Source organism: Mauremys reevesii, linkage group 1 (genome assembly GCF_016161935.1).
Source record: "Mauremys reevesii isolate NIE-2019 linkage group 1, ASM1616193v1, whole genome shotgun sequence".
Taxonomy (NCBI): Eukaryota; Metazoa; Chordata; order Testudines; family Geoemydidae; genus Mauremys; species Mauremys reevesii.
Genome location: NC_052623.1, coordinates 66,216,208 through 66,232,771, shown reverse-complemented (window position 1 = coordinate 66,232,771; position 16,564 = coordinate 66,216,208). Strand labels below are relative to the sequence as shown.

Here is a 16,564-nt window from a genome sequence, read left to right as displayed (position 1 = left end):
CTGCGTTAAATAAATCAGTGATTAGCCTGGCAACACACAGCATTCACAGCTTTCCAAACCTTTGAAGAGGAAAGAAATAATCGATTGTTAGCTGCAAGGGAAAAGCTTCATACCACTACTATAGCTACCAAGATGCTCACCAATGACTGTCTGTCCAATCTGCTCACGAGCATGCGTGTTATGCTTTGGACTTCAGAGTCACTCCAGAATCCACCAAAAGAGAGAGCATGAAAATGTCATCGTCGAACTGACAGACTACACACACTGTGATTCATAAGATATTAGACATGAGATCGGTCACTGCACCACCTGATAAGGCAAAAATACAGGCCATTTCCCAGACAGGGCAGGGTGTTTTCAACATACCACACACTTTCAGCCAGTCTCCCTCTGCTGCTGCTTTTATTTACAGATTAGTAGAGCTGCAGATAGGGTTGCCAGGTGTCCAGTTTTCAACCGGTGGCTCCGGTCAGCACTGCTGACTGGGCCGTTAAAAGTCCAGCTGGCAGTGCTGTCAGTGCAGCGGGGCTGACAGGCTCCCTACCTGGCTCCATGCGGCTCCCGGAAGCAGCTGGCATGTCCAACTCCTAGGCAGAGAGATGGCCATGGGGGCTTCGCGTGCTGCCCCTGCCCCGAGCCCCAGCTCTGCAACTTCATTGGCTGGGAACAATAGCCAATGGGAGCTGCAGTGGTGGTGCCTGTGTTTGTGGGAAGCATTCAGCAGAGCCCCATGGTCACCCCTTTGCTTAGAAGGCAGAGGGACATGCCAGCCATTTCTGGGAGCTACCAGAGATAAGTGTTGTCCGTCCGGAGCCCACACCCCAAACCCTCTCCCGCTCCCATGCCCCAACCTCCTTCTCCAGCCCTGAGCCCCCTCCTGCACCCAAACTCCCTCCCGGAGCCTGCACCCCCTTCTGCACCCCAATGCCCTGCCCCAGGACTTAGCCCCATCCCACACCCCCATCTGGGGACTCCTACCCCACCCCAGAGCCCGCACCCCCAGCCAGAGCCTCTCCCGCATCCCAACCCCCTGCCTCAGCCTGGTGAAAATAAGCAAGTGAGTGAGGGTGGGGGAGAGCAAGCAATGGAGGGAGGGGGATGGAGTGAACAGGGGGCAGGCCTCAGAGAAAGAGTGGGGCGGGGCCTCAGGGTAGGGGTGGGGCAAGATGTTTGGGTTTCTGCAATTAGAAAGTTGGCAACCCTAGCTGCAGAGTTTGCTTAAAAAAAAAAAGTTAGACCACACCATGTGTTAAATATCTACTTGGTCATCTTTGGAGGAAGAAACTTGGAGAAAGAGAAAGCATTAGCAGCTGCAGCCAACATCATGACAGAATTTTCACTCTCCCTATCATCCCAGCCTTCTTGCCTACAGCATACAGAAGAAACATTTCTGAGATGACTTCTGTACCATTCTGGCTTCCTCTTAATTTCATGAGTGTAGCATTTCAAGTGAAGGTGACTTTTTGCATTTTTGTATAGTTTGAAAACTCCAAACCCATCTGCACTCTGAAATTCAAAGGGTTTGAAAATGCCTAAAATGAAATGAACAATATCCTTCTGCACCAAAAAACTGCTAACACTTTCCCTCCGCACTTGGGTATATGAAACATAGGAGGCCCCCAAAACGAGTGGCCAGAGCACTTTTGAAAATCTGTCCCTTCTTTAGGCACCTAGCCAGGAGCTGAACTCTTTTAAAAATTCAATTCCAGCTATGGATGCTGAGCACCTCAAAATCTGGAACTTACAACGTTTGGTTGAACAAACTGTGCCCATTGTGGAAGATCCAGTCTTCAAACTATAAACCAATAAGGAGATTAACTTTTTTGAGGTTGAGCAAAATCTGTTATTGAAACTGGCAGGTGTTTAAGAATATAAGTCTTCAGGAAACAGGAACTTATATACACAATGAACACTGGAGGTATATTTATAGAATTAAAATGGTGAGAAATTAAATTATTCTTTTGATTTTCAATCATTTAGGATGAATTATGATACCATTATTTACTCCAGACTTGGCCACTAGAAAATTATGTAATCCTATAAACTATCAAAATGAAAGTTATCATATTACAACACTTCACTATACATCTTGTATGTACAATGTATGTTTGTGTATATATATATATTTGCATACTTGCATATGAGCATTTACACAAGTAGTCATTGCACTGCAGTCAAACAACAAATCATAATTATGTCAATGGACCTGAGACATCTTAGAGAAAGTCACAACATATTTTCAGTTTACTCTGAAATCTAGCAAAGCCAATTTTCACACAACACATCGTCTGGAAGAATTGCTCCTTCAGGATGCTGCATTTCTAAATGTTTTGGCTCAGCAGTTTTGGAAGATAATATCTGGCACACACAAAGGCCAGATTTCCTCCAGAAAGTAGAACAGGGGAAGATTTCAGGAAAGTAAAAATAAAACAAATGTCTGTGAGATAAATAGGTGTTCCTTTGTAATGTTGTTTTAAAAGTCACTCAGCAACATTTTTTTTAATCAAAGCCAGAACTTCACAGGCAACCAATGTAAGGTCTTAACAGGTTACAAATGTGCTTGTTCTCTTGTGAGAATCCTAGCAGCTGCAGCCTGAATACACTGAAGTCTGTAAATAACAGATTCTGGAGACACAATAAGCAAGACATTATCGAAGTCCGGCTTAGGGATAACAAAAGCATATGCAGGACTAAAATTATCTGGAAAAAAGCAAGTTTGCAAGCTAGCAATGCAGTGCACTAATGATAAAAGCAAATTTGGATATTGCTCAAATACAAAGTGCCATTGATGGCCTCTGTTTTTCCGCTTTGTCTAGGAGCTGATTTTAAATTGCGAATTGCTTGCCTTCCATTTCAGAGAAAGAATGCTTATAGAACATATTATACCATTTTGCCATTTCATATTGCAGTTTTTTAAGCCTTACAGATGTAAATACATATATATTTGAGGCTTCTGAAATATTCTAATCAAATTATAATGATAATATTTTAAAAAATATAGTGCTGCTTTTCATCCAAGGTCCTCAAAATGCTTTTTTACAAATATGACATTCCTCAAATAAATATTTCGAACAATAAAGGAAGCACATACAGCAACCTGTCTTACAGCAGAAAAATAAAATATAGTAACCAAAATGACTGTATTGTGTAGGACTGGAGGCTTCTGTACCAGAGGCATACTGGGGAAAAAATTCTTTCTTACATGAATACTCTGACTCTCAAATAAGAAGGTAAGTGAGAAAATACGTATAAGAAACTTAAGAAATAATAAAAGCCATAGAAATATTAAGAAGAAAAGGCCTAGCAAGTCATCTAGTCTAGTCCACTGCCACTTGGCCAGCTTGTTCTCCCAAAGACTGGAGCCTCCAGATGCAAGTCTCCCTTTTTTAAATGGAAAGGCGGCTCAGCTGCCATCAAGATACCTTCCTCCCGCCTCTGGGCCCTGAGGAGGCCTCTCCACAACCTGATAGAAATTAGTTAGAAAAAAATACAGCCCAGGACTGTATTATCCTTCCTGCATAGACCACTGCCTGCAAGGTGCAGAAGTGATCAAGGGAACAAAGTGCTCAAGGGGAGGCCCAGGTAGCCTGGTTCCATTGCTGTGGGAGCAGTGGTGGTGGTGGTACCAGCAGTTTGGAGATCCAGCGCCTCCAAATGGATTGCGCTGGCTTCTTGGGAATCTACCAGGATTTTGGGAAGATGTCACCTGCGCTGACCTGGCAGGATAACATGGGGGAGGGGGGATCTCTATGAAGGGAACCTCGTGGAGATTTCCTCACCACAGCCTCTTCTCACAGGGCTTTCTGCTGGAGGGGATGAACTAGGGCAATGTTCCCTATAGCCCAGTACATTTCCAGTCTGGCTTGGGATGTCTCAAGCAGCAGGGCTTTCACCGCTTCCTTTGGAAGACTGAATTATACTGATAAGCTGAGTTTAGACTCTTCACCAATGCCATATAATACAAAAAACATCAGATATTTTCTCTCTCTCTCTCTCTATATATATAGTTGTGGGGATCCCGATATAATAAATTGCATTTATCATGTGCCTTTGCTCACCTTACCACATTCTGTCCATTAATCCATTCTTACCACAGCTATTTAAAAAAAGCTTCAGACTCTGTTTTTTTAAAAATGTGACCTACCACAGAACGTTTCTGCCATTCCCATCTCGATGCAGTGAGAAATCCTCACACACTCAACACCTAAAAAATTAAACTGGACTGATGTGTAACTGCCCATAGTCACTCCTGCACCTGTGACAAATTTATAATCCAGTATCTCACAACCCATCAGGGCTAGAAACAGGAGTTTTAACATCATTGAAATGGCAAGATTCCAGCTGTGAACATACAGCATTTGCTTCTAGCTCTGGAAGATGAGGAGATAGCTGAACTTCACATAGCAACGTAATGTATGGAGAAGCTAATTTAAGTAATTTTTAGGGATTTCTAAAATATATTCATTATCATTTCTCTCTGCCTCCAAGTCCTGTATAATTGAATGCCTAGATCTAAGGCATCCTGGCTTTACAGACAGAGGGGTTTGAATTAAAAAATGCCAATCAAATTCTTTTAAAATTTCTAAAATCCTTTTTTTTTCTATAAAATCTGTGGCATACACAGAAGTACATGGTGGTTTCATGTGATATTATTTTGGTTCTAATTTGGGACAATCTGCATAACTCATTTGTGCCTTTGTCACTGAGCCAGTGCAGCCACCCCAGACTCATAGCAATGCAAACTTTATGTGACAGCATCACGTATTCTCTGTACAATGCCTGCTAAGAGAGATACTGGGAGATGTTTTTAAAGTCAAGGTTTCTAGTGATAAAACCCATTAAAAGAAAAGCTCTGAGTCTCTTCCACTCAGCTATGCCACCCCTTCTGTGAATCCATCCATTGACTCTTGTCACATCTCATTCAGGATCCTTGTCTTCACCTACAAGGACTTACATAATTTCAACAATTTTATATTCCCTACTCCCCATCTCACCCCTTCCCTGCCTGCCTCCCGTCCCTCTCAACTTATTTTGCCAGTTTTCTTTTTTTGGTACACTCATGGCTTCCTGAGTTCACATCTGAGGCACTCTCCCTGCCACACACCCCTCTCTCATCCAAATAGCTCCACCAGATAATACACTGGATAAGGAGTCTGATCACAGCTCTAGCACAGACCTGCTGTCCAAACCTGGGCAAGTTACTTCGCCTCTGTGTGTCTCTGTCTTCTCTTCTGTCCTTTGTCTGTCTCAACTAGTTAGACTTGTTGGGGAAGTGTGTACAATGTGTCTGTACAGCACCCAGCACAACAGGTCCTCAGTCTCATTTGGAAGCTTTAGACACTATTGTAATATAGACAACAGTGATAACAACACCCCCCTTCCCAAGCAATCTACCCTCCTTCCCTTCGCTGATAATCCTCTTCCTTTCCCTGTCTTGAGTGTTTGTTTGTCTTATCTGAGATATAAGTTCTTCAGGGCAGGAAGTGTGTCTGTCTCTATTTTAGTAAAGTACAATATAAATTTGCTGCACTGTATAAATGTTTTGTAATAATAACACAAATTATTTATTTCCTTTCCTGTAATCCAGTATTTCCAGTCTTCACGATACAACCAGAAAAACCTGGAATCAACAGTGAGGCCAAAAGCTTCCTGAGAACCATTACTCGGGAAGGGTGAACGGCCAGTCTAGAAGTAACTGTGAGAAATCTTGGTCAATTAGTTACCCATATTCATAAACAGCATTTGGTATGGCAATAAAAATCAATGGAAATCTGCCTGGAAGAAAACAAAGCAGAATGTAACCAGTGTAAACCAGCAGCACACTCTGCTTAACACATGTATTATGAGGGTCACAAACAGTATAGTAGTTACTTTTTAAACAAACATACTGTTAATGATGCCACTACAACATTATGAATAAAGCATTTGGCCTGTAGCTACGAATATGGTAACTTTCATAGCTTTTGACTTGTTAATTTATATTGTCATCTAATAAACTTCTTTACCAGTGCTCTCCTGGGACCAAATTCTGACTTCAGTCTATGAATATGCATATGACATAAATGATGCAACTAGGAAGGAAACTGTGCGGTGTAGCTCTTTTCCCCAAATTCACCTAGCTCACTGGCCCTCCTCTTGACCTCCAGCAGAGGCTATTCTGAGACAGAGCTTTGGATCAAGGAAAGTGAAAATGGAAAAGCAGCAAGTAGAGTGGTTTGGACAGTCCACATTTATTATAGCGTCAATGTTTCTTGGCGCGGGAAAGACTTGATGACATAATAGGCTTTTACCATCGCTAAACATCGTCTGTGCTGGCTGGAACTGCTATTTGCATGAAACCAAGAATGGACTTCCATTCTTCTTCACTATGAAGTGGAAGGATGCTCTTGTGGATAAGGCCATGGACTAAAACCCAGTCCAGAGATTTGGGTTCTAGTCCCAGCTCTGCCTTAAAAATCCTGAGTGAACTTGAGAAGTCATTTAATCTCTGCACTTCAGTTCCCCCATCAGAAAAAATGGGATAATTCTTTCTTTCTCCCACTGTTTGTAAGTCTTGGCTAGAGATTAGGGCTGTCAATTAATCACACTTAACTCATGCAATTAACTAAAAAAAATGAATCGCAATTAAAAAAATGAATCGTGATTAATCACGCTTATAACAATAGAATACCAAATGAAATTTATTAAATATTTTGGATGTTTTTCTACATTTTCAATATTGATTTCAATTACAACACAGAATACAAAGTGTACCATGCTCACTTTATATTATTATTTTTATTACAAATATATTCACTTTAAAAATTATAAACAAAAGAAATAGTATTTTTCAATTCACTTCGTACAAGTGCTGAAGTGCAATCTCTTTATCGTGAAAGTGTAACTTACAAATGTGGATTTTTTTTTGGTTACATAACTGCACTCAAAAATAAAACTGTAAAACTTTAGAGCCTACAAGTCCACTCAGTCCTACTTCTTATTCTGCCAACCGCTAAGACAACCAAGTTTGTTTACATTGACAGGAGATAATGCTGCCTGCTTCTCATTTACAATGTCACCTGAAAGTGAGAACAAGCCTTCGCATGGCACTGTTGTAGCCGGCACTGAAAGGTATTTACATGCCAGATATGCTAAACATTTGTATGCCCCTTCATGCTTTGGCCACCATTCCAGAGGACATGCTTCCATGCTGCTGATGCTCATTAAAAAAATAAAGTGGTAATTCAATTTGTGACTGTACTCCTTGAGGGGAGAATTGTATGTCTCCTGTTCTGTTTTACATGCATTCTGCCTTATATTTCATGTTATACCAGTCTCGGATGATGACCTAGCACCTGTTCGTTTTAAGAACACTTTCACAGCAGAAATGCAAAGATGGTACTGATGTGTGATTTCTAAAAATAGCTACAGCACTCACCCCAAGGTTTAAGAATCTGAAGTGCCGTCCAAAATCTGAGAGGGACGAGGAGTGGAGCATGCTTTTAGAAGTCTTAAAAGAGCAACACTCTGATGCGGAAACTACAGAACTCAAACCACCAAAAAAGAAAATCAACCTTCTGCTGGTGGCATCTGACTCAGATGATGAAAATAAACATGCATCAGTCTGCTCTGCTTTGGATTATTATCAAGCAGAACCCATCATCAGCATGGACACATGTCCTCTGGAATGGTGATTGAAGCATGAAGGGACATATGAATCTTGAACGCATCTGGCACGTAAATATCTTGCAGTGCCAGTTACAACAGTGCTGTGTGAACTCCTGTTCTCACTTTCAGGTGATATTATAAACAAGAAGCAGGCAGCATTATCTCCTGCAAATTGTAACCAACCATGTTGGTCTGAGTGATTGGCTGAACAAAAAGTAGGACTGAGTGAACTTGTAGGCTCTAAAGTTTTACACTGTTTTATTTTTTAATGCAGGTTTTTTTGTACGTAATTCTACATTTGTAAATTCAACTTTGATGGTAAAGAGATTGTACCACAGTACTTACATGAGGTGAATTGAAAAATACATTTTATTTTGTTTTTTTACAGTGCAAATATTTCTAATAAAAATAAATATAAAGTGAGCACTGTACACTTTGTATTCTGTGTTGTAATTGAAATTAATATATTTGAAAATGTAAAAGACATCCAAAAATATTTAAAATAAATGGTATTCTATTGTTGTTTGACAGCGCGATTAATCATTATTAATTTTTTCAATCGCTCGACAGCCCTACTAGAAATATTACACTGTCTGTATTTATTGTGCCTACTTCAATGGCCCCCTGATCTACACCTCTATAACAATTTGCACTGTATTATATTGAGAGAATGCAGTTTTCAATGTAACCAAAAACAAAAAAGGCAATGATCATAATTTTTCAAGGAACACTTGGGAGAGGTGGGGAAATTGCAAGTTTCCTTTAAAGGGATTTCCAATGAAATTCACACTCTGTCAGCTGTAAATTACAGTTTGTATCTCATCCTGTTCATTCTATCTAAAGTTTATTTCTTAGTCATGCATAACAGCACTATGGTAAAATAGGTTGGGGTTTTCTGTGTGTGTTTAGTTAAATATGGGAACCTAGGATGCAAACAATAAATTAAATCATTTATAAAAGCCTGTATGGGTATTTGTTTGTTTGTTTGTTTGTTTTTAACTTTTGTGTTTATCTCATTTCTTAAACTGATTTCTGGTACAAATGTATAACAAAAACAAATGACAAAAATTAGTAAAAATCAAAATCAAAATCTAGAACACCTAATTGTATTGTCTGGGAAATAATAGGTGATCACACCATTAGACTTCATCTTAATAAATCTGCTCAAGAGGTAGAGTCAGAGATGTGCATTCCACCTTCGTTTTTGCAATTCCTGATTTCTGAGTGTTAACTTGGGCAACCTTAACCTTGTACTAATATCGTTATTACATTTATTATTGATGTTCATTTATTATAAAACAAAATACTATTTTTTGCTGAAATCTTCATTATACTTATCTATATTTGTCTTTTAGATTACAAATTCCTCAGAACAGAGACTGTCCATATTTCAGTCTTGTACATTACAAAGCACATCATTGACACACAACAAATCACAATAGTTATGGAAGTGGTCACCAGATAGTAATGATACAGCGTCTTGTATTTTTGTTTCCTCAGTGTGCAAAAAAGATTTCAGTCGTGGTAGAAATGTAGTGATGGTTTTCGTTTTCTGATGGTGTTTCTTTGGGGGAGCTGTAACTTGGTGCAAGGCAGTTTGCTCTCTACCTTCATCTGTCTAACTAGAATCAATTCTTGGGGCAGAGTTGCTCCCTGGGAACTGGGCATTGGTATTTAGGCTGAGATGCTTGAAAGATGGGGATTGTCCGTGTGCTGTCTGTAGCTTCCTCTGTTCCAGAAACAGGTTATAAATACAGTATGAAACAAACCAGTTTAAGTTAAACTATACCAAGACTCTGTGTCATTGATTTCCCCTGCAACAAGAATGGTTCAACTTCTGGAATCTGATACTGCTCAATGGAGAGAAAATTAAACAGATAGCACAATTTAAGGGGATTTTCACTAGGAATTTCCCTTATGAGCTTGTTCATTTACCTGTTTACTACAACATCATGTCTGAGCACCATACAAAATTAAGAGATACACCATACCCATTGTGGGATTTCTAATACTGTCTTTTCTGAAGCAACTGAAGACGTGATACCAGACCTTTCTTCTAACCAGGTCTGGAAACTACTAACCTAAAAGTGGTCAGTTTCTGGCAACTGGCTTCCAAAAAAATCAATGTCACAGCAACTGTGACTTACTTAATTGAGACCCTCCTGTGCAAACTGGTGAGTCTTATACTGAGAATGGCCTGCTCGCTGCTATCATTAATTGCCGCATACTTGGAGAGTTGGCTGAAAAAAGATCCAAATTCAAAATGTTAAAAGACAAATCCTTTTATTTTCCCATTCTGTTGTTATATTATACCTGAGCAACTGCTGACAAAGAGATATTGTTCCTGGTGGAAGAGAATCTGAGGCAGTTTTTTATGAGTGATTTAACATTGAAGAAAATCTTACATATTTGCTCAATGCAAGATCTGTTTATAATGAGGCCATGCCTCTGCCTAGCATGATGTTCCTCTTATATGACAAAATAAAAGAAACCCATGAACAAAACATATTTTCTTTGCCTCATGATAATTCTGTGCTGCCTTCTCAGTTTTCTACTCATGTCCCTCTAAGATCTTAGGGACATGATCCAACTCCTACTGAAATCAAAGGGAGTCTTTCTGTTGACTTAATGGAAGAGGATCAAATCTTAGGCTATATCTACACTAGTCACCTTTTAGCAACACTATAGCTACACTAGTCACCTTTTAGCTCCCGCCGACACAAAACTTCCAACCCCAACAAGCGGTGGTAGCTTTGTGGGCAGGAGAGGTTTCCTGCTGACAAAGTGCTGTTCACAACGGCGCTTTTCGTCAGCAAAACTTTTGTCGTTTGGGTGTGTGGTTTTTTTAAACTTCTGAATGATAAAAGTTTTGTTGTTCCGGTTCCAGTGTAGACAAAGCCTTATGTGAACAACAGGCACTGGAGATGACTAAAGGGAGATAAATTTTTGGAAGGAAGGACCACCATGGAAAAGTACTATGATTGGACAGAGTGCCAGTGAGGATTTGGGTGTCATTTATGAAATAACAATACTTGATGGGGGGGAAGTGTGATTAATTTAAATTCTTTTCTTGTATAGTATTAAATAAAGCAACCTGAGTGATGCAGACCAAATCTATGCACGCAGCTCCCATTAACATCAACAAGATATCTGCACATTGATGTAGCGCAGTATATGACTCTGAACTGTTTCTCATGAGATTATTGCTCATGGTTAGAATAGGAATGACAGGATTGCCTAGATTACTAAAAAAAATATAATCAATGCTAATTTCCTGCTTGAAAAGTAACCAGATTAACATTTGTGGTGTAATATGTTTATTTAAAAAGTAATCTGATGGGTTAGACACTCTTTACTGTCCAATAAAAGTCTTGCTTAGATTAATAAACACCTTTCTGCAGCAAACTGTACTTATATGTTAGATTTATAGGCTGTCTTTTAATCTGAGCTGTAACAATTGTGGTATATTATCTGTTATGTACTCTTTAATACAATTAAACGCTTTGAGAATAGAATTATGTAGAATTGCATTTAAATTCTCTTTTTTTAAAATGCAAAGCAAAAACATTCTTTTTATGCATGTCCCCCATTACTTTTATCTCTGATATTTGATCCAATGATTTAGCCACCTCTCTTTGCTTCGCTCATGAATTGTTTATATAGCAATTTGGCAGCATGATTTGCATATCACAGGAAGGATTCTGTTATATGTTCCCAAAGGTACAGTTTCACCAACTGTATCACTTTCTTCCACGAAGGCATATCCCCAAAGTACTGGGTCCAGCTAATACAAAAAGGCATTTCCTGGCTGCCAATGGCATTAATGGTGCGGTTACAAAAAGTTCAATAGCTCACAACTTATCTCTCCCTTTGTCTTCCAAAAATTAGACAGTCTAATTTCCTCTATCACAGAGAGATCACTGATCATTACATTCAACTGTATTCTGATCAATTTGTTTTAGGTACAGCCTAAAATAATTAAAATCACAGAACCAGAGAAATGTAGGGCTGGAAGGGATCTCAAGCAGTCATCAAGTCCAGCCCCCTGGGCTGAGACAAGACCCAGTAAACCTAGATTATCCCTGCCAGATGTTTGTCCAACCTGTTCTTAGAAACCCTTCAATGATGTGGGTTCCGCAACCTCCCTTGGAAGCCTATTCCAGAATTTAACTACCCATATAGTTAGGCTGTGGCTACACTACAGCTTAAGTGGGCATAAGTTACATCTATCAGTGGTGTGAATTAGCCATCCCCAAATGACATAATTTATGCCGCTTTAAGCGCCAGTGTGGACTGAAGTGCCAGTGTGGAAGCTCTCCCGCTGACATAGCTACCGCCGCTCACGGGGGCTGAAGTAATTAGAGAGCTTACAGTGGCACAGCTGCATCAGTGCAACTGCATCGCTATAAACTCTCTAGTGTAGCCATAGCCTTAGAAAGATTTTCCTAATATCTAACCTAAATCTCCCTTTTACAGACTAAGCTCATTTCTTCTTGTCCTGCCTTCTGAGGACATGAAGAACAATTGATCCCTGTCCAGCCCTTAACATCTTTCAACACTGGTATTAGGTTCCCCCTCAGTCTTCTTTTCTCTGAACATGCCCATTTTTAGCCTTTCCTCGCCTGTCAGGTTTTCTAAACCTTTAATCATTTTTTGTTGTTCACCTCTGGCCCCTCTCCAATTTATCCACATCTTTGCTAAAGTGTGGCACCCAGAATTGGACAAGATACTCTAGCTGAGGCCTCACCAGTGCTGAGTAGAGTGAAACAGTTACCTCCCGTCTCTTACATATAACACTCCTGTTAATACACCCCCCAATGACATTAGGCTGCATCACATTGTTGACTCATATTCAATTAAACAAGAAACAAATGTATTAAGAAACAAAAGTGACTATCAAAGAGGGAAATCATGTTTAGATGCACAATGGTAATTCAGCATACCATGGAAGAGCGAGTGAAGGAAATGCGGTTGTGATACAGAGTCACTCATTTCTGGTCATTAGTACAACTCGGTCCCAGGGAGCTGTGACTGAAAGTTGTTACCATCTATTGACTGAAGAGTGGATTACACAGTGGCACTAACTGGGATCCCTTTTGGCAGTCTCAGTGGAGCAGCAAAAGAAAGAATGAGGATGGTTGTCTCCTCAGGTCAGAGTTGAGAAATACTGGCAGGGCAGTATGGAAAAGCCTGAATTGTTCCTGCCCAAGTTGTCCTTGTTTCATAGAGAGGGCCTGTCTCCAGTGTGGTCTCTTTCACCAGTATTACATTAATAAACACACTGCCCTCAAATTTACAGTTTGTAAAATAAAAAGGGGCGTGTGGTTATAAAACACAAGACGAGTAGAGATGCCCTCAGAATATTTAAGAATTTTCCCCCTGCAGCACGGGAAACTCAAAACACAATATCTTCGTGCTGGTGCACGAGAACCAAAAAATAAAACTAACCTGTCTAGTTTCACTGCCCAAGCACGTACTGGCAGGAGTCCTGAGAGTATTTCCAAACTTCATACTCACAGAAGAACATTTATCGTTCCTTGAAGTGGATGCCTTTAATAGAATCTGAAAAGCGTAAGGGAAGGGCATGGTCCTGAAGCCCATTGGGCCTAGGAAGAAACAAGTTCTGCAGGGACTCAGGGAGTGACTGTTTGCTATTAAGACTGTAGGGTAGAGAAAAAATGTCTCCAAGTTCGTGTACCTAACACTCAAAAGTCTGTCTGCTGCACAGAAGGAAATAAATAGCGGTGAATAAGGATGGTAGGTAGTTAACTCACGACTTGCTGGCTGGAATCTAGAAGCCTGGCAATGGAAAGAACAATGTAGAATGATCAGCGGTAGTTCAACTGTTCCTAACGTGAGATCTGCTACGGACGTGTGAGCCTCAGACAAGGCCAGTTTACCACAAGTGAGACTTTATTGGACACACATTCACCCTAAGACAGCACAGACATCAGTTGCTTCAACTGCCCCTCAGAACTTCCTATCACATCCTCGCCACCCCCTTGAATACAATAGTCTGAGAGGATCCTCAGCCAGTGCAAAAAGCTGTATAATAATTAGGAGAAAGCAGGTAGAGGGGCTGAATCCCCAGGCTGCATTGAAAGCAGCCAGCTATGTTCTTAATGTGCCAATCATTAGCGTATCTAGGCACCTTGAATCTCATCCATCTATTCTTCCCCTGGAAAAATGTCACCATTCTGCTGCCACTGTATTAAGGCACAGTCTTCACTAAAATATGCATCTCACATTGCACACTAACATCAGGAAATCTCAGGTCACCCTGATCTGTGGTGGTAAAAGATTCCAGAAATGCAGGCTCGCTGCTGAGAAAGTCCAGCCATCAAGTACTTCACCATTGCTCCATCAGACGCGCTCACAATTGTTCTGGTAGCCTGAGCAGTCTTAGAGAAGTGGTTGCTGAGCTTGCTAGGCTCCAGCCCATTGAGGGTCTATAAAAAGATTAGCACTGGACTCTTGATGTTGATCAAGATTTGGTGGGGGAGCAGAGCACAGAAGACCAAGTGGAGACAGGACAGCTGAATTGCTCCGCAGGTGGGAGCAGCTTTCCCGGAGGAGGTGCAGTTGCCAGTTATAACACTGAGTTCTATGGGGGAGAAATAAGAAAAGTCAGATAAGGAGAGTCTGCTCAACGGCTAGCTTTTAAAAGCCACAGCATGGAAATTTGTCATGAGGCGCTTGTCTACAAATGCTATCTGCACCATGTCCATTATCATGACCTGTTGATTGGAAAAGGACAAAGATACTGTGAGAGATCGGGCGTGGCTGGAGCCCACTTGCCACTAGCTTCTCAAGTAACTTTGCCCAAAGGAAGGATTTGTGCAAAACAAAATAGCCAAAACCCCCACTACTTTAGGATGATGGCATTTTGGGTATTTTGGGGCGCGACCCATTCAGATTTTGTTCACTGTAGTAGGGGAACAGTGTACTTTATGTGTAATGTTGTATTACATTTGGATACATTTGTTGCATATTGAGGATTTATAGGCACTAACCAGAGCAATTTCAAATCCCAAAATATTTATTCCAGGCTTGTGAAGTGGCATGATATTTTTCATCCCATCTTGACTGGAAGAAAGAATAGATTCAGGTAATAAATTGTTTTGTGTTACTTGTTAATGCTAACAGCTTTTCTGTATCTGCTGGTGGTTGAAGGGACAAGAGGGAGATGGATAATGCTTTACATATAAAATCATAGAGTTGAAGAAACATAAAAAGCTTTGTTTTCAACATTGCATTTATGTTTAAGCCATTCAAGTGACAAGAATTGGTTGTCTTGGAAGCAATCTGCAATTGCGTGAAATCCTTCATCTGTCCAATATGTGAAATATTTATTTTCTACAGCTGATTTACTAAACCCAGGCAAGGAGAGGAAGGTGGGCTATACTTTGTTATTCTCAAGTCTCGTTTCCAGAGACAACCAGATTAGATTGGGCCGGGGGGAAGGAAAGAAAGCCCAGTTGTGGTACAGGTTGTTAGTAGAAATAAATGAGAGAAGTACCAGATGTAGCTCTAGAGAACTTTAGGGGGTATTATGTAGCAAAGTGATGCTAGTCTCATATTGTTTTTAGTGAGGCTGCAAAATTACATAGTTTTCAATTAGAAATGGGGAATCCCCATCTCTTTCTTAGACAATTACTTCTTTGAGAGATTAATTCTCTGTCATTTGTTTCTCTGTAAAAATTGCTTCTTTTTTTTTTGTATAAAAGAGAGGTTTTTTTGTGGTTAGGAACTAATTAATTATGGGTGTAACACTTGGAGGTGGTCCAGACAAGATGCTCATTTTGATTATTCTGAAAAGTGTTTATATAAAAATGTCATTGGGGAATTCACTATTTATTACATCTCAGTGGTTTCCACAGAATTTGGTCCTGCAAACAGGAATTTAGCTGCTGTGTGAACCGGACTATAATCCAATACACTCTCCCATAGTTATTTTGAGGTAAAAAGGAGTAAAACATTATTTTTGTCACCAAAGGAAGCGGCTATGACTCTGAATAGTCGTATGAAGTAGGTCTATTATTTAAGAAGATGCCATTTTCTATCGATTCATAGATTTCATGGCCAGTAGTGACCATTGTGATTATCAGGTCTGACCTCCTATATAACATAGGCCACAGAACGTCCACAAAATAATTCCTAAAGCATCTCTTTTAGAAAAGCTTCCAATCTTAATTTAAAAATTGTCAGTGATGGAAACGCCACTACGACCCTTGGTAAATTGTTCCAGTGGTTAATTACTCTCTCTGTGAAAAATTTACACCTTATTTCCAGTTTGAATTTGTCTAACTTCAACTTCCATCCATTGTGTTATACTTTTTCTGTGGGACTGATGAGCCCATTATTAAATATTTGTTCCCCACATAGATACTTATAAACCGTAATCAAGTGATCCCCTTAATCATCTCTTTGTTCAGCTAAATAGATTGTGCCTCTTGAGCCTATCACCATAATGCATGTTTTCTAATCCTTTAATCTTTTTGTGGCTCTTTTTAAACCCTCCCAAAGTTAACAACATCTTTCTTGAATTATGGGAACCAGTATCCCAGCAGCAGTAGCACTGCTGCCTAATATAGAGATAAAATGCCTCTCTACTCCTACTTGAGGGTCACCTGTTTTATGAATCCCTGGATTGCATTAGGCTTTTGACCACAACGTCACATTGGGAGCTCATGTACAGTTGATTATCCACCATGACCCCCAAATCTTTTTCAGAGCCAATACTTCCCAGGATAGAGTTCCACTCTTCTAGAAGTATGCTGTACATTCTTTGTTCTTAGATGTATATATTTACATTTAGCCATATTAAAACACATATTGTTTGCTTGTGCCCTATGTGCTTGTGCCCTAGACTAGATGACCTCCTGTGGTCCCTTCCAGTCCTATGATTCCATGATTT

General features: G+C 40.1%; 1 protein-coding gene across 18 annotated transcripts in view; it reads right to left on the bottom strand.

The window, feature by feature from the left end:
* ENOX1 (ecto-NOX disulfide-thiol exchanger 1) overlaps positions 1–16,564 on the bottom strand; it is a 521,099-nt gene that overhangs the window by 203,144 nt on the left and 301,391 nt on the right. Inside the window, exon 1 of one of the 18 annotated variants that reach the window (XM_039485256.1) lies at positions 12,591–13,111. The exons of the other annotated variants lie outside the window; for them this stretch is intronic. The gene's annotated coding sequence lies outside the window, so the exon portion shown is untranslated. Of the gene's footprint in view, positions 1–12,590; positions 13,112–16,564 lie in introns of those variants that run through there. 18 annotated transcript variants of the gene reach the window in all.